Below are 14,247 nucleotides of genomic sequence, written 5' to 3'. Positions count from 1 at the left end.
GTGTCTCATCACTAGAGTTGATATTTTATCCTTGCTTTAACTGTAAAACAGTCTTGCAGTGTTTAGCTTGTAAAAAATGACCACAGAAGCTAAAATATGACATTAATTATGATAACATTGTTGTTGTTGTTGTTGTTGTTGTTTTTTAAACCTTTTCTATCACCGTGGACAGCTTATTCAAGTGCCATCTGGCATGCATGTTCCTTTGTTGCTCATCATTCATCACCAAAAATGATTTTCTTTTTCAATTCTTATGACTATACTGATTGTATTGAATAAAATCCACATCTAGCATAACCAATTAATGCTGCAAAGTGCTCCAGTGGCGCAATTGGTCAGCGCGCAGTACTTATAAGACAGTATCTGTTGAGCAATGCCGAGGTTGTGAGTTCAAGCCTCACCTGGAGCATCTTTGTACACTGTTTTTTTTCCTTTTCTTATGTCATTAGTCATTGATTATAAACTGCTACCTTAATATTTAATATGATATTACAAAGGATGGAAGAAAGAAAGAAAAAACTCAAACATGATTGTGCATTTAAGTTGTCAGCACACATCTGCTTTGGTTCAAATGCACTGCATATCTTCCTTCAGTCAGCCAACAAAACAGCAATGGAAAAGATTAACATACTGTTGGTAAAGCAGTTGCATCAAATTGATTTTCTGCAATATAGCATGATAATCCATACTGACAGCTCTGGATAGTACCAGCACATTTCTTGCTGGACTTGGTAATGCAAAGAACACAGTAAACAGCTTCACTTTTTTTCAAAAATAAATAATTGACTATTAAAAACCTATCAGTCTTAAATAAGGACATCAGTAAGCACCACTGGCATAATGGATAAGGCACTGTTCTCCTAAACCAGGGGTTCCAAGTCCCATATGGGGTGGAAGTCATTACAGCAAGTGTCTCATCACTAGAGTTGACATTTTATCCTTGCTTCAACTGTAAAACAGTCTTGCAGGGTTTAGCTTGTGAAAAAGTGACCACAGAAGCTAAAATATGACATTAATTATGATAACATTGTTGTTGCTGTTTTTTAAACCTTTTCTATCACCGTGGACAGCTTATTCAAGTGCCATCTGGCATGCATGTTCCTTTGTTGCTCATCATTCATCACCAAAAATGATTTTCTTTTTCAATTCTTATGACTGTACTGATTGTATTGAATAAAATCCACATCTAGCATAACCAATTAATGCTGCAAAGTGCTCCAGTGGCGCAATTGGTCAGCGCGCAGTACTAATAATACAGTATCTGTTGACCAAGGCCGAGGTTGTGAGTTCAAGCCTCACCTGGAGCATCTTTGTATACTGTTTTTTTTTCCTTTTCTTATGTCATTAGTCATTGATAATAAACTGCTACCTTAATATTTAATATGATATTACAAAGGATGGAAGAAAGAAAGAAAAACACAAACATGATTGTGCATTTAAGTTGTCAGCACACATCTGCTTTGGTTCAAATGCACTGCATATCTACCTTTAGTCAGCCAACAAAACAGCAATGGAAAAGATTAACATACTGTTGGTAAAGCAGTTGCATCAAATTGATTTTCTGCAATATAGCATGATAATCCATACTGACAGCTCTGGATAGTACCAGCACATTTCTTGCTGGACTTGGTAATGTAAAGAGTACAGTAAACAGCTTCACTTTTTTTCAAAAATAAATAATTGACTATTAAATACCTATCAGTCTTAAATAAGGACATCAGTAAGCACCACTGGCATAATGGATAAGTCACTGCCCTCCTAAGCCAGGGGTTCCAAGTCCCATATGGGGTGGAAGTCATTACAGCAAGTGTCTCATCACTAGAGTTGATATTTTATCCTTGCTTCAACTGTAAAACAGTCTTGCAGTGTTTAGCTTGTAAAAAATGACCACAGAAGCTAAAATATGACATTAATTATGATAACATTGTTGTTGTTGTTGTTGTTGTTTAAACCTTTTCTATCACCGTGGACAGCTTATTCAAGTGCCATCTGGCATGCATGTTCCTTTGTTGCTCATCATTCATCACCAAAAATGATTTTCTTTTTCAATTCTTATGACTGTACTGATTGTATTGAATAAAATCCACATCTAGCATAACCAATTAATGCTGAAAAGTGATCCAGTGGCGCAATTGGTCAGCGCACAGTACTTTTAAGACAGTATCTGTTGAGCAATGCCGAGGTCGTGAGTTCAAGCCTCACCTGGAGCATCTTTGAATACTTTTTGTTTCCTTTTCTTATGTCATTAGTCATTGATTATAAATTGCTACCTTAATATTTAATATGATATTACAAAGGATGGAAGAAAGAAAGAAAAAACACAACCATGATTGTGCATTTAAGTTGTCAGCACACATCTGCTTTGGTTCAAATGCACTGCATATCTTCCTTCAGTCAGCCAACAAAACAGCAATGGAAAAGATTAACATACTGTTGGTAAAGCAGTTACATCAAATTGATTTTCTGCAATATAGCATGATAATCCATACTGACAGCTCTGGATAGTACCAGCACATTTCTTGCTGGACTTGGTAATGCAAAGAACACAGTAAACAGCTTCACTTTTTTTCAAAAATAAACAATTGACTATTAAAAACCTATCAGTCTTAAATAAGGACATCAGTAAGCACCACTGGCATAATGGATAAGGCACTGTTCTCCTAAGCAAGGGGTTCCAAGTCCCATATGGGGTGGAAGTCATTACAGCAAGTGTCTCATCACTAGAGTTGATATTTTATCCTTGCTTCAACTGTAAAACAGTCTTGCAGGGTTTAGCTTGTAAAAAATGACCACACAAGCTAAAATATGACATTAATTATGATAACATTGTTGTTGTTGTTTTTTAAACCTTTTCTATCACCGTGGACAGCTTATTCAAGTGCCATCTGGCATGCATGTTCCTTTGTTGCTCATCATTCATCACCAAAAATGATTTTCTTTTTCAATTCTTATGACTGTACTGATTGTATTGAATAAAATCCACATCTAGCATAACCAATCAATGCTGCAAAGTGCTCCAGTGGCGCAATTGGTCAGCGCGCAGTACCAATAAGACAATATCTGTTGAGCAATGCTGAGGTTGTGAGTTCAAGCCTCACCTGGAGCATCTTTGTATACTGTTTTTTTTTCCTTTTCTTATGTCATTAGTCATTGATTATAAACTGCTACCTTAATATTTAATATGATATTACAAAGGATGGAAGAAAGAAAGAAAAAACACAAACATGATTGTGCATTTAAGTTGTCAGCACACATCTGCTTTGGTTCAAATGCACTGCATATCTTCCTTCAGTCAGCTAACGAAACAGCAATGGAAAAGATTAACATACTGTTGGTAAAGCAGTTGCATCAAATTGATTTTCTGCAATATAGCATGATAATCCATACTGACAGCTCTGGATAGTACCAGCACATTTCTTGCTGGACTTGGTAATGCAAAGAACACAGTAAACAGCTTCACTTTTTTTCAAAAATAAATAATTGACTATTAAAAACCTATCAGTCTTAAATAAAGACATCAGTAAGCAGCACTGGCATAATGGATAAGGCACTGTTCTCCTAAGCCAGTGGTTGTGGGTTTAAGTCCTGTCTGAGTTGGAAGTCATTACAGCAAGTGTCTCATCACTAGAGTTGATATTTTATCCTTGCTTCAACTGTAAAACAGTCTTGCAGGGTTTAGCTTGTAAAAAATGACCACACAAGCTAAAATATGACATTAATTATGATAACATTGTTGTTGTTGTTTTTTAAACCTTTTCTATCACCGTGGACAGCCTATTCAAGTGCCATCTGGCATGCATGTTCCTTTGTTGCTCATCATTCATCACCAAAAATGATTTTCTTTTTCAATTCTTATGACTGTACTGATTGTATTGAATAAAATCCACATCTAGCATAACCAATTAATGCTGCAAAGTGCTCCAGTGGCGCAATTGGTCAGCGCGCAGTACTTATAAGACAGTATCTGTTGAGCAATGCCGAGGTTGTGAGTTCAAGCCTCACCTGGAGCATCTTTGTACACTGTTTTTTTCCTTTTCTTATGTCATTAGTCATTGATTATAAACTGCTACCTTAATATTTAATATGATATTACAAAGGATGGAAGAAAGAAAGAAAAAACTCAAACATGATTGTGCATTTAAGTTGTCAGCACACATCTGCTTTGGTTCAAATGCACTGCATATCTTCCTTCAGTCAGCCAACAAAACAGCAATGGAAAAGATTAACATACTGTTGGTAAAGCAGTTGCATCAAATTGATTTTCTGCAATATAGCATGATAATCCATACTGACAGCTCTGGATAGTACCAGCACATTTCTTGCTGGACTTGGTAATGCAAAGAACACAGTAAACAGCTTCACTTTTTCCTCAAAAATAAATAATTGACTATTAAAAACCTAACAGTCTTAAATAAGAACATCAGTAAGCACCACTGGCATAATGGATAAGTCACTGCCCTCCTAAGCCAGGGGTTCCAAGTCCCATATGGGGTGGAAGTCATTACAGCAAGTGTCTCATCACTAGAGTTGATATTTTATCCTTGCTTCAACTGTAAAACAGTCTTGCAGGGTTTAGCTTGTAAAAAATGACCACACAAGCTAAAATATGACATTAATTATGATAACATTGTTGTTGTTGTTTTTTAAACCTTTTCTATCACCGTGGACAGCCTATTCAAGTGCCATCTGGCATGCATGTTCCTTTGTTGCTCATCATTCATCACCAAAAATGATTTTCTTTTTCAATTCTTATGACTGTACTGATTGTATTGAATAAAATCCACATCTAGCATAACCAATTAATGCTGCAAAGTGCTCCAGTGGCGCAATTGGTCAGCGTGCAGAACTAATAAGACAGTATCTGTTAAACAATGCCGAGGTTGTGAGTTCAAGCCTCACCTGGAGCATCTTTGTATATTGTTTTTTTTTCCTTTTCTTATGTCATTAGTCATTGATTATAAACTGCTACCTTAATATTTAATATGATATTACAAAGGATGGAAGAAAGAAAGAAAAAACACAAACATGATAGTGCATTTAAGTTGTCAGCACACATCTGCTTTGGTTCAAATGCACTGCATATCTTCCTTCAGTCAGCCAACAAAACAGCAATGGAAAAGATTAACATACTGTTGGTAAAGCAGTTGCATCAAATTGATTTTCTGCAATATAGCATGATAATCCATACTGACAGCTCTGGATAGTACCAGCACATTTCTTGCTGGACTTGGTAATGCAAAGAACACGGTAAACAGCTTCACTTTTTTTCAAAAATAAATAATTGACTATTAAAAACCTATCAGTCTTAAATAAAGACATCAGTAAGCAGCACTGGCATAATGGATAAGGCACTGTTCTCCTAAGCCAGTGGTTGTGGGTTTAAGTCCCGTCTGAGTTGGAAGTCATTACAGCAAGTGTCTCATCACTAGAGTTGATATTTTATCCTTGCTTCAACTGTAAAACAGTCTTGCAGTGTTTAGCTTGTAAAAAATGACCACAGAAGCTAAAATATGACATTAATTATGATAACATTGTTGTTGTTGTTTTTTAAACCTTTTCTATCACCGTGGACAGCCTATTCAAGTGCCATCTGGCAAGCATGTTCCTTTGTTGCTCATCATTCATCACCAAAAATTATTTTCTTTTTCAATTCTTATGACTGTACTGATTGTATTGAAATTAATCCACATCTAGCATAACCAATTAATGCTGCAAAGTGCTCCAGTGGCGCAATTGGTCAGCACGCGGTACTTATAAGACAGTATCTGTTGAGCAATGGTGAGGTTGTGAGTTTAAGCCTCACCCGGAGTATCTTTGTATACTGTTTTTTTTTTCCTTTTCTTATGTCATTAGTCATTGATTATAAACTGCTACCTTAATATTTAATATGATATTACAAAGGATGGAAGAAAGAAAGAAAAAACACAAACATGATTGTGCATTTAAGTTGTCAGCACACATCTGCTTTGGTTCAAATGCACTGCATATCTTCCTTCAGTCAGCCAACAAAACAGCAATGGAAAAGATTAACATACTGTTGGTAAAGCCGTTGCATCAAATTGATTTTCTGCAATATAGCATGATAATCCATACTGACAGCTCTGGATAGTACCAGCACATTTCTTGCTGGACTTGGTAATGCAAAGAACACAGTAAACAGCTTCACTTTTTCCTCAAAAATAAATAATTGACTATTAAAAACCTAACAGTCTTAAATAAGAACATCAGTAAGCACCACTGGCATAATGGATAAGTCACTGCCCTCCTAAGCCAGGGGTTCCAAGTCCCATATGGGGTGGAAGTCATTACAGCAAGTGTCTCATCACTAGAGTTGATATTTTATCCTGGCTTCAACTATAAAACAGTCTTGCAGGGTTTAGCTTGTAAAAAATGACCACAGAAGCTAAAATATGACATTAATTATGATAACATTGTTGTTGTTGTTGTTGTTTTTTAAACCTTTTCTATCACCGTGTACAGCTTATTCAAGTGCCATCTGGCATGCATGTTCCTTTGTTGCTCATCATTCTTCACCAAACATGATTTTCTTTTTCAATTCTTATTACTGTACTGATTGTATTGAATAAAATCCACATCTAGCATAACCAATTAATGCTGCAAAGTGCTCCAGTGGCGCAATTGGTCAGCGTGCAGTACTAATAAGACAGTATCTGTTGAGCAATGCCGAGGTTGTGAGTTCAAGCCTCACCTGGAGCATCTTTGTATACTGTTTTTTTTTCCTTTTCTTATGTCATTAGTCATTGATTATAAACTGCTACCTTAATATTTAATATGATATTACAAAGGATGGAAGAAAGAAAGAAAAAACACAAACATGATTGTGCATTTAAGTTGTCAGCACACATCTGCTTTGGTTCAAATGCACTGCATATCTTCCTTCAGTCAGCCAACAAAACAGCAATGGAAAAGATTAACATACTGTTGGTAAAGCAGTTGCATCAAATTGATTTTCTGCAATATAGCATGATAATCCATACTGACAGCTCTGGATAGTACCAGCACATTTCTTGCTGGACTTGGTAATGCAAAGAACACGGTAAACAGCTTCACTTTTTTTCAAAAATAAATAATTGACTATTAAAAACCTATCAGTCTTAAATAAAGACATCAGTAAGCACCACTGGCATAATGGATAAGGCACTGTTCTCCTAAGCCAGTGGTTGTGGGTTTAAGTCCCGTCTGAGTTGGAAGTCATTACAGCAAGTGTCTCATCACTAGAGTTGATATTTTATCCTTGCTTTAACTATAAAACAGTCTTGCAGTGTTTAGCTTGTAAAAAATGACCACAGAAGCTAAAATATGACATTAATTATGATAACATTGTTGTTGTTGTTGTTTTTTAAACCTTTTCTATCACCGTGGACAGCTTATTCAAGTGCCATCTGGCATGCATGTTCCTTTGTTGCTCAACATTCATCACCAAAAATTATTTTCTTTTTCAATTCTTATGACTGTACTGATTGTATTGAAATGAATCCACATCTAGCATAACCAATGAATGCTGCAAAGTGCTCCAGTGGCGCAATTGGTCAGCACGCGGTACTTATAAGACAGTATCTGTTGAGCAATGGTGAGGTTGTGAGTTTAAGCCTCACCTGGAGTATCTTTGTATACTGTTTTTTTTTCCTTTTCTTATGTCATTAGTCATTGATTATAAACTGCTACCTTAATATTTAATATGATATTACAAAGGATGGAAGAAAGAAAGAAAAAACACAAACATGATTGTGCATTTAAGTTGTCAGCACACATCTGCTTTGGTTCAAATGCACTGCATATCTTCCTTCAGTCAGCCAACAAAACAGCAATGGAAAAGATTAACATACTGTTGGTAAAGCAGTTGCATCAAATTGATTTTCTGCAATATAGCATGATAATCCATACTGACAGCTCTGGATAGTACCAGCACATTTCTTGCTGGACTTGGTAATGCAAAGAACACAGTAAACAGCTTCACTTTTTCCTCAAAAATAAATAATTGACTATTAAAAACCTAACAGTCTTAAATAAGAACATCAGTAAGCACCACTGGCATAATGGATAAGTCACTGCCCTCCTAAGCCAGGGGTTCCAAGTCCCATATGGGGTGGAAGTCATTACAGCAAGTGTCTCATCACTAGAGTTGATATTTTATCCTGGCTTCAACTATAAAACAGTCTTGCAGGGTTTAGCTTGTAAAAAATGACCACAGAAGCTAAAATATGACATTAATTATGATAACATTGTTGTTGTTGTTTTTTAAACCTTTTCTATCACCGTGGACAGCTTATTCAAGTGCCATCTGGCATGCATGTTCCTTTGTTGCTCATCATTCATCACCAAACATGATTTTCTTTTTCAATTCTTATTACTGTACTGATTGTATTGAATAAAATCCACATCTAGCATAACCAATTAATGCTGCAAAGTGCTCCAGTGGCGCAATTGGTCAGCGTGCAGTACTAATAAGACAGTATCTGTTAAGCAATGCCGAGGTTGTGAGTTCAAGCCTCACCTGGAGCATCTTTGTATACTGTTTTTTTTCCCTTTTCTTATGTCATTAGTCATTGATTATAAACTGCTACCTTAATATTTAATATGATATTACAAAGGATGGAAGAAAGAAAGAAAAAACACAAACATGATTGTGCATTTAAGTTGTCAGCACACATCTGCTTTGGTTCAAATGCACTGCACATCTTCCTTCAGTCAGCCAACAAAACAGCAATGGAAAAGATTAACATACTGTTGGTAAAGCAGTTGCATCAAATTGATTTTCTGCAATATAGCATGATAATCCATACTGACAGCTCTGGATAGTACCAGCACATTTCTTGCTGGACTTGGTAATGCAAAGAACACGGTAAACAGCTTCACTTTTTTTCAAAAATAAATAATTGACTATTAAAAACCTATCAGTCTTAAATAAAGACATCAGTAAGCACCACTGGCATAATTGATAAGGCACTGTTCTCCTAAGCCAGTGGTTGTGGGTTTAAGTCCCGTCTGAGTTGGAAGTCATTACAGCAAGTGTCTCATCACTAGAGTTGATATTTTATCCTTGCTTTAACTGTAAAACAGCCTTGCAGTGTTTAGCTTGTAAAAAATGACCACAGAAGCTAAAATATGACATTAATTATGATAACATTGTTGTTGTTGTTGTTGTTGTTGTTTTTTAAACCTTTTCTATCACCGTGGACAGCTTATTCAAGTGCCATCTGGCATGCATGTTCCTTTGTTGCTCATCATTCATCACCAAAAATGATTTTCTTTTTCAATTCTTATGACTGTACTGATTGTATTGAATAAAATCCACATCTAGCATAACCAATTAATGCTGCAAAGTGCTCCAGTGGCGCAATTGGTCAGCGCGCAGTACTTATAAGACAGTATCTGTTGAGCAATGCCGAGGTTGTGAGTTCAAGCCTCACCTGGAGCATCTTTGTACACTGTTTTTTTTCCTTTTCTTATGTCATTAGTCATTGATTATAAACTGCTACCTTAATATTTAATGTGATATTACAAAGGATGGAAGAAAGAAAGAAAAAACTCAAACATGATTGTGCATTTAAGTTGTCAGCACACATCTGCTTTGGTTCAAATGCACTGCATATCTTCCTTCAGTCAGCCAACAAAACAGCAATGGAAAAGATTAACATACTGTTGGTAAAGCAGTTGCATCAAATTGATTTTCTGCAATATAGCATGATAATCCATACTGACAGCTCTGGATAGTACCAGCACATTTCTTGCTGGACTTGGTAATGCAAAGAACACGGTAAACAGCTTCACTTTTTCCTCAAAAATAAATAATTGACTATTAAAAACCTAACAGTCTTAAATAAGAACATCAGTAAGCACCACTGGCATAATGGATAAGTCACTGCCCTCCTAAGCCAGGGGTTCCAAGTCCCATATGGGGTGGAAGTCATTACAGCAAGTGTCTCATCACTAGAGTTGATATTTTACCCTTGCTTCAACTGTAAAACAGTCTTGCAGGGTTTAGCTTGTAAAAAATGACCACAGAAGCTAAAATATGACATTAATTATGATAACATTGTTGTTGTTGTTTTTTAAACCTTTTTTTATCACCGTGGACAGCTTATTCAAGTGCCATCTGGCATGTATGTTCCTTTGTTGCTCATCATTCATCACCAAAAATGATTTTCTTTTTCAATTCTTATGACTGTACTGATTGTATTGAATAAAATCCACATCTAGCATAACCAATTAATGCTGCAAAGTGCTCCAGTGGCGCAATTGGTCAGCGTGCAGTACTAATAAGACAGTATCTGTTAAGCAATGCCGAGGTTGTGAGTTCAAGCCTCACCTGGAGCATCTTTGTATATTGTTTTTTTTTCCTTTTCTTATGTCATTAGTCATTGATTATAAACTGCTACCTTAATATTTAATACGATATTACAAAGGATGGAAGAAAGAAAGAAAAAACACAAACATGATTGTGCATTTAAGTTGTCAGCACACATCTGCTTTGGTTCAAATGCACTGCATATCTTCCTTCAGTCAGCCAACAAAACAGCAATGGAAAAGATTAACATACTGTTGGTAAAGCAGTTGCATCAAATTGATTTTCTGCAATATAGCATGATAATCCATACTGACAGCTCTGGATAGTACCAGCACATTTCTTGCTGGACTTGGTAATGCAAAGAACACGGTAAACAGCTTCACTTTTTTTCAAAAATAAATAATTGACTATTAAAAACCGATCAGTCTTAAATAAAGACATCAGTAAGCACCACTGGCATAATGGATAAGGCACTGTTCTCCTAAGCCAGTGGTTGTGGGTTTAAGTCCCGTCTGAGTTGGAAGTCATTACAGCAAGTGTCTCATCACTAGAGTTGATATTTTATCCTTGCTTCAACTATAAAACAGTCTTGCAGTGTTTAGCTTGTAAAAAATGACCACAGAAGCTAAAATATGACATTAATTATGATAACATTGTTGTTGTTGTTTTTTAAACCTTTTCTATCACCGTGGACAGCTTATTCAAGTGCCATCTGGCATGCATGTTCCTTTGTTGCTCAACATTCATCACCAAAAATTATTTTCTTTTTCAATTCTTATGACTGTACTGATTGTATTGAAATGAATCCACATCTAGCATAACCAATTAATGCTGCAAAGTGCTCCAGTGGCGCAATTGGTCAGCACGCGGTACTTATAAGACAGTATCTGTTGAGCAATGGTGAGGTTGTGAGTTTAAGCCTCACCTGGAGTATCTTTGTATACTGTTTTTTTTTTCCTTTTCTTATGTCATTAGTCATTGATTATAAACTGCTACCTTAATATTTAATATGATATTACAAAGGATGGAAGAAAGAAAGAAAAAACACAAACATGATTGTGCATTTAAGTTGTCAGCACACATCTGCTTTGGTTCAAATGCACTGCATATCTTCCTTCAGTCAGCCAACAAAACAGCAATGGAAAAGATTAACATACTGTTGGTAAAGCAGTTGCATCAAATTGATTTTCTGCAATATAGCATGATAATCCATACTGACAGCTCTGGATAGTACCAGCACATTTCTTGCTGGACTTGGTAATGCAAAGAACACAGTAAACAGCTTCACTTTTTCCTCAAAAATAAATAATTGACTATTAAAAACCTAACAGTCTTAAATAAGAACATCAGTAAGCACCACTGGCATAATGGATAAGTCACTGCCCTCCTAAGCCAGGGGTTCCAAGTCCCATATGGGGTGGAAGTCATTACAGCAAGTGTCTCATCACTAGAGTTGATATTTTATCCTGGCTTCAACTATAAAACAGTCTTGCAGGGTTTAGCTTGTAAAAAATGACCACAGAAGCTAAAATATGACATTAATTATGATAACATTGTTGTTGTTGTTTTTTTAAACCTTTTCTATCACCGTGGACAGCTTATTCAAGTGCCATCTGGCATGCATGTTCCTTTGTTGCTCATCATTCATCACCAAACATGATTTTCTTTTTCAATTCTTATTACTGTACTGATTGTATTGAATAAAATCCACATCTAGCATAACCAATTAATGCTGCAAAGTGCTCCAGTGGCGCAATTGGTCAGCGTGCAGTACTAATAAGACAGTATCTGTTGAGCAATGCCGAGGTTGTGAGTTCAAGCCTCACCTGGAGCATCTTTGTATACTGTTTTTTTTTCCTTTTCTTATGTCATTAGTCGTTGATTATAAACTGCTACCTTAATATTTAATATGATATTACAAAGGATGGAAGAAAGAAAGAAAAAACACAAACATGATTGTGCATTTAAGTTGTCAGCACACATCTGCTTTGGTTCAAATGCACTGCATATCTTCCTTCAGTCAGCCAACAAAACAGCAATGGAAAAGATTAACATACTGTTGGTAAAGCAGTTGCATCAAATTGATTTTCTGCAATATAGCATGATAATCCATACTGACAGCTCTGGATAGTACCAGCACATTTCTTGCTGGACTTGGTAATGCAAAGAACACGGTAAACAGCTTCACTTTTTTTCAAAAATAAATAATTGACTATTAAAAACCTATCAGTCTTAAATAAAGACATCAGTAAGCACCACTGGCATAATGGATAAGTCACTGCCCTCCTAAGCCAGGGGTTCCAAGTCCCATATGGGGTGGAAGTCATTACAGCAAGTGTCTCATCACTAGAGTTGATATTTTATCCTGGCTTCAACTGTAAAACAGTCTTGCAGGGTTTAGCTTGTAAAAAATGACCACAGAAGCTAAAATATGACATTAATTATGATAACATTGTTATTGTTGTTTTTTAAACCTTTTCTATCACCGTGGACAGCTTATTCAAGTGCCATCTGGCATGCATGTTCCTTTGTTGCTCATCATTCATCACCAAAAATGATTTTCTTTTTCAATTCTTATTACTGTACTGATTGTATTGAATAAAATCCACATCTAGCATAACCAGTTAATGCTGCAAAGTGATCCAGTGGCGCAATTGGTCAGCGTGCAGTACTAATAAGACAGTATCTGTTGAGCAATGCCGAGGTTGTGAGTTCAAGCCTCACCTGGAGCATCTTTGTATACTGTTTTTTTTTTCCTTTTCTTATGTCATTAGTCATTGATTATAAACTGCTACCTTAATATTTAATATGATATTACAAAGGATGGAAGAAAGAAAGAAAAAACACAAACATGATTGTGCATTTAAGTTGTCAGCACACATCTGCTTTGGTTCAAATGCACTGCATATCTTCCTTCAGTCAGCCAACAAAACAGCAATGGAAAAGATTAACATACTGTTGGTAAAGCAGTTGCATCAAATTGATTTTCTGCAATATAGCATGATAATCCATACTGACAGCTCTGGATAGTACCAGCACATTTCTTGCTGGACTTGGTAATGCAAAGAACACGGTAAACAGCTTCACTTTTTTTCAAAAATAAATAATTGACTATTAAAAACCTATCAGTCTTAAATAAAGACATCAGTAAGCACCACTGGCATAATGGATAAGGCACTGTTCTCCTAAGCAAGTGGTTGTGGGTTTAAGTCCCGTCTGAGTTGGAAGTCATTACAGCAAGTGTCTCATCACTAGAGTTGATATTTTATCCTTGCTTCAACTGTAAAACAGTCTTGCAGTGTTTAGCTTGTAAAAAATGACCACAGAAGCTAAAATATGACATTAATTATGATAACATTGTTGTTGTTGTTTTTTAAACCTTTTCTATCACCGTGGACAGCTTATTCAAGTGCCATCTGGCATGCATGTTCCTTTGTTGCTCATCATTCATCACCAAAAATGATTTTCTTTTTCAATTCTTATGACTGTACTGATTGTATTGAATAAAATCCACATCTAGCATAACCAATTAATGCTGCAAAGTGCTCCAGTGGTGCAATTGGTCAGCACGCGGTACTTATAAGACAGTATCTGTTGAGCAATGGTGAGGTTGTGAGTTCAAGCCTCACCTGGAGTATCTTTGTATACTGTTTTTTTTTCCCTTTTCTTATGTCATTAGTCATTGATTATAAACTGCTACCTTAATATTTAATATGATATTACAAAGGATGGAAGAAAGAAAGAAAAAACACAAACATGATTGTGCATTTAAGTTGTCAGCACACATCTGCTTTGGTTCAAATGCACTGCATATCTTCCTTCAGTCAGCCAACAAAACAGCAATGGAAAAGATTAACATACTGTTGGTAAAGCAGTTGCATCAAATTGATTTTCTGCAATATAGCATGATAATCCATACTGACAGCTCTGGATAGTAC

At 36.0% G+C, this 14,247-nt stretch overlaps 10 non-coding genes across 10 annotated transcripts; all 10 read left to right on the top strand.

Moving 5' to 3' along the window:
* Positions 1–316: 316 nt before the first annotated feature.
* Positions 317–409, top strand: TRNAI-UAU (transfer RNA isoleucine (anticodon UAU)). Its single transcript is given in 2 exon segments — positions 317–354; positions 374–409. It is a non-coding gene; the product is annotated as a tRNA-Ile (tRNA).
* Positions 410–1,214: 805 nt separating this feature from the next.
* Positions 1,215–1,307, top strand: TRNAI-AAU (transfer RNA isoleucine (anticodon AAU)). The gene is given in 2 exon segments: positions 1,215–1,252; positions 1,262–1,307. It is a non-coding gene; the product is annotated as a tRNA-Ile (tRNA).
* A 1,706-nt stretch (positions 1,308–3,013) lies between these two features.
* Positions 3,014–3,106, top strand: TRNAI-AAU (transfer RNA isoleucine (anticodon AAU)). The gene is given in 2 exon segments: positions 3,014–3,051; positions 3,071–3,106. It is a non-coding gene; the product is annotated as a tRNA-Ile (tRNA).
* An 811-nt stretch (positions 3,107–3,917) lies between these two features.
* TRNAI-UAU (transfer RNA isoleucine (anticodon UAU)) lies at positions 3,918–4,010 on the top strand. The gene is given in 2 exon segments: positions 3,918–3,955; positions 3,975–4,010. It is a non-coding gene; the product is annotated as a tRNA-Ile (tRNA).
* An 804-nt stretch (positions 4,011–4,814) lies between these two features.
* On the top strand, positions 4,815–4,907 carry TRNAI-AAU (transfer RNA isoleucine (anticodon AAU)). The gene is given in 2 exon segments: positions 4,815–4,852; positions 4,872–4,907. It is a non-coding gene; the product is annotated as a tRNA-Ile (tRNA).
* Positions 4,908–6,624: 1,717 nt separating this feature from the next.
* On the top strand, positions 6,625–6,717 carry TRNAI-AAU (transfer RNA isoleucine (anticodon AAU)). Its single transcript is given in 2 exon segments — positions 6,625–6,662; positions 6,682–6,717. It is a non-coding gene; the product is annotated as a tRNA-Ile (tRNA).
* A 1,713-nt stretch (positions 6,718–8,430) lies between these two features.
* Positions 8,431–8,523, top strand: TRNAI-AAU (transfer RNA isoleucine (anticodon AAU)). The gene is given in 2 exon segments: positions 8,431–8,468; positions 8,488–8,523. It is a non-coding gene; the product is annotated as a tRNA-Ile (tRNA).
* Positions 8,524–9,346: 823 nt separating this feature from the next.
* Positions 9,347–9,439, top strand: TRNAI-UAU (transfer RNA isoleucine (anticodon UAU)). The gene is given in 2 exon segments: positions 9,347–9,384; positions 9,404–9,439. It is a non-coding gene; the product is annotated as a tRNA-Ile (tRNA).
* An 806-nt stretch (positions 9,440–10,245) lies between these two features.
* On the top strand, positions 10,246–10,338 carry TRNAI-AAU (transfer RNA isoleucine (anticodon AAU)). The gene is given in 2 exon segments: positions 10,246–10,283; positions 10,303–10,338. It is a non-coding gene; the product is annotated as a tRNA-Ile (tRNA).
* A 1,712-nt stretch (positions 10,339–12,050) lies between these two features.
* TRNAI-AAU (transfer RNA isoleucine (anticodon AAU)) lies at positions 12,051–12,143 on the top strand. The gene is given in 2 exon segments: positions 12,051–12,088; positions 12,108–12,143. It is a non-coding gene; the product is annotated as a tRNA-Ile (tRNA).
* Positions 12,144–14,247: the final 2,104 nt, after the last annotated feature.

This window comes from Pseudophryne corroboree, unplaced genomic scaffold (assembly GCF_028390025.1).
Source record: "Pseudophryne corroboree isolate aPseCor3 unplaced genomic scaffold, aPseCor3.hap2 scaffold_1186, whole genome shotgun sequence".
Classification (NCBI taxonomy): Eukaryota; Metazoa; Chordata; class Amphibia; order Anura; family Myobatrachidae; genus Pseudophryne; species Pseudophryne corroboree.
This window is presented reverse-complemented; position numbering and strand designations above follow the sequence as displayed.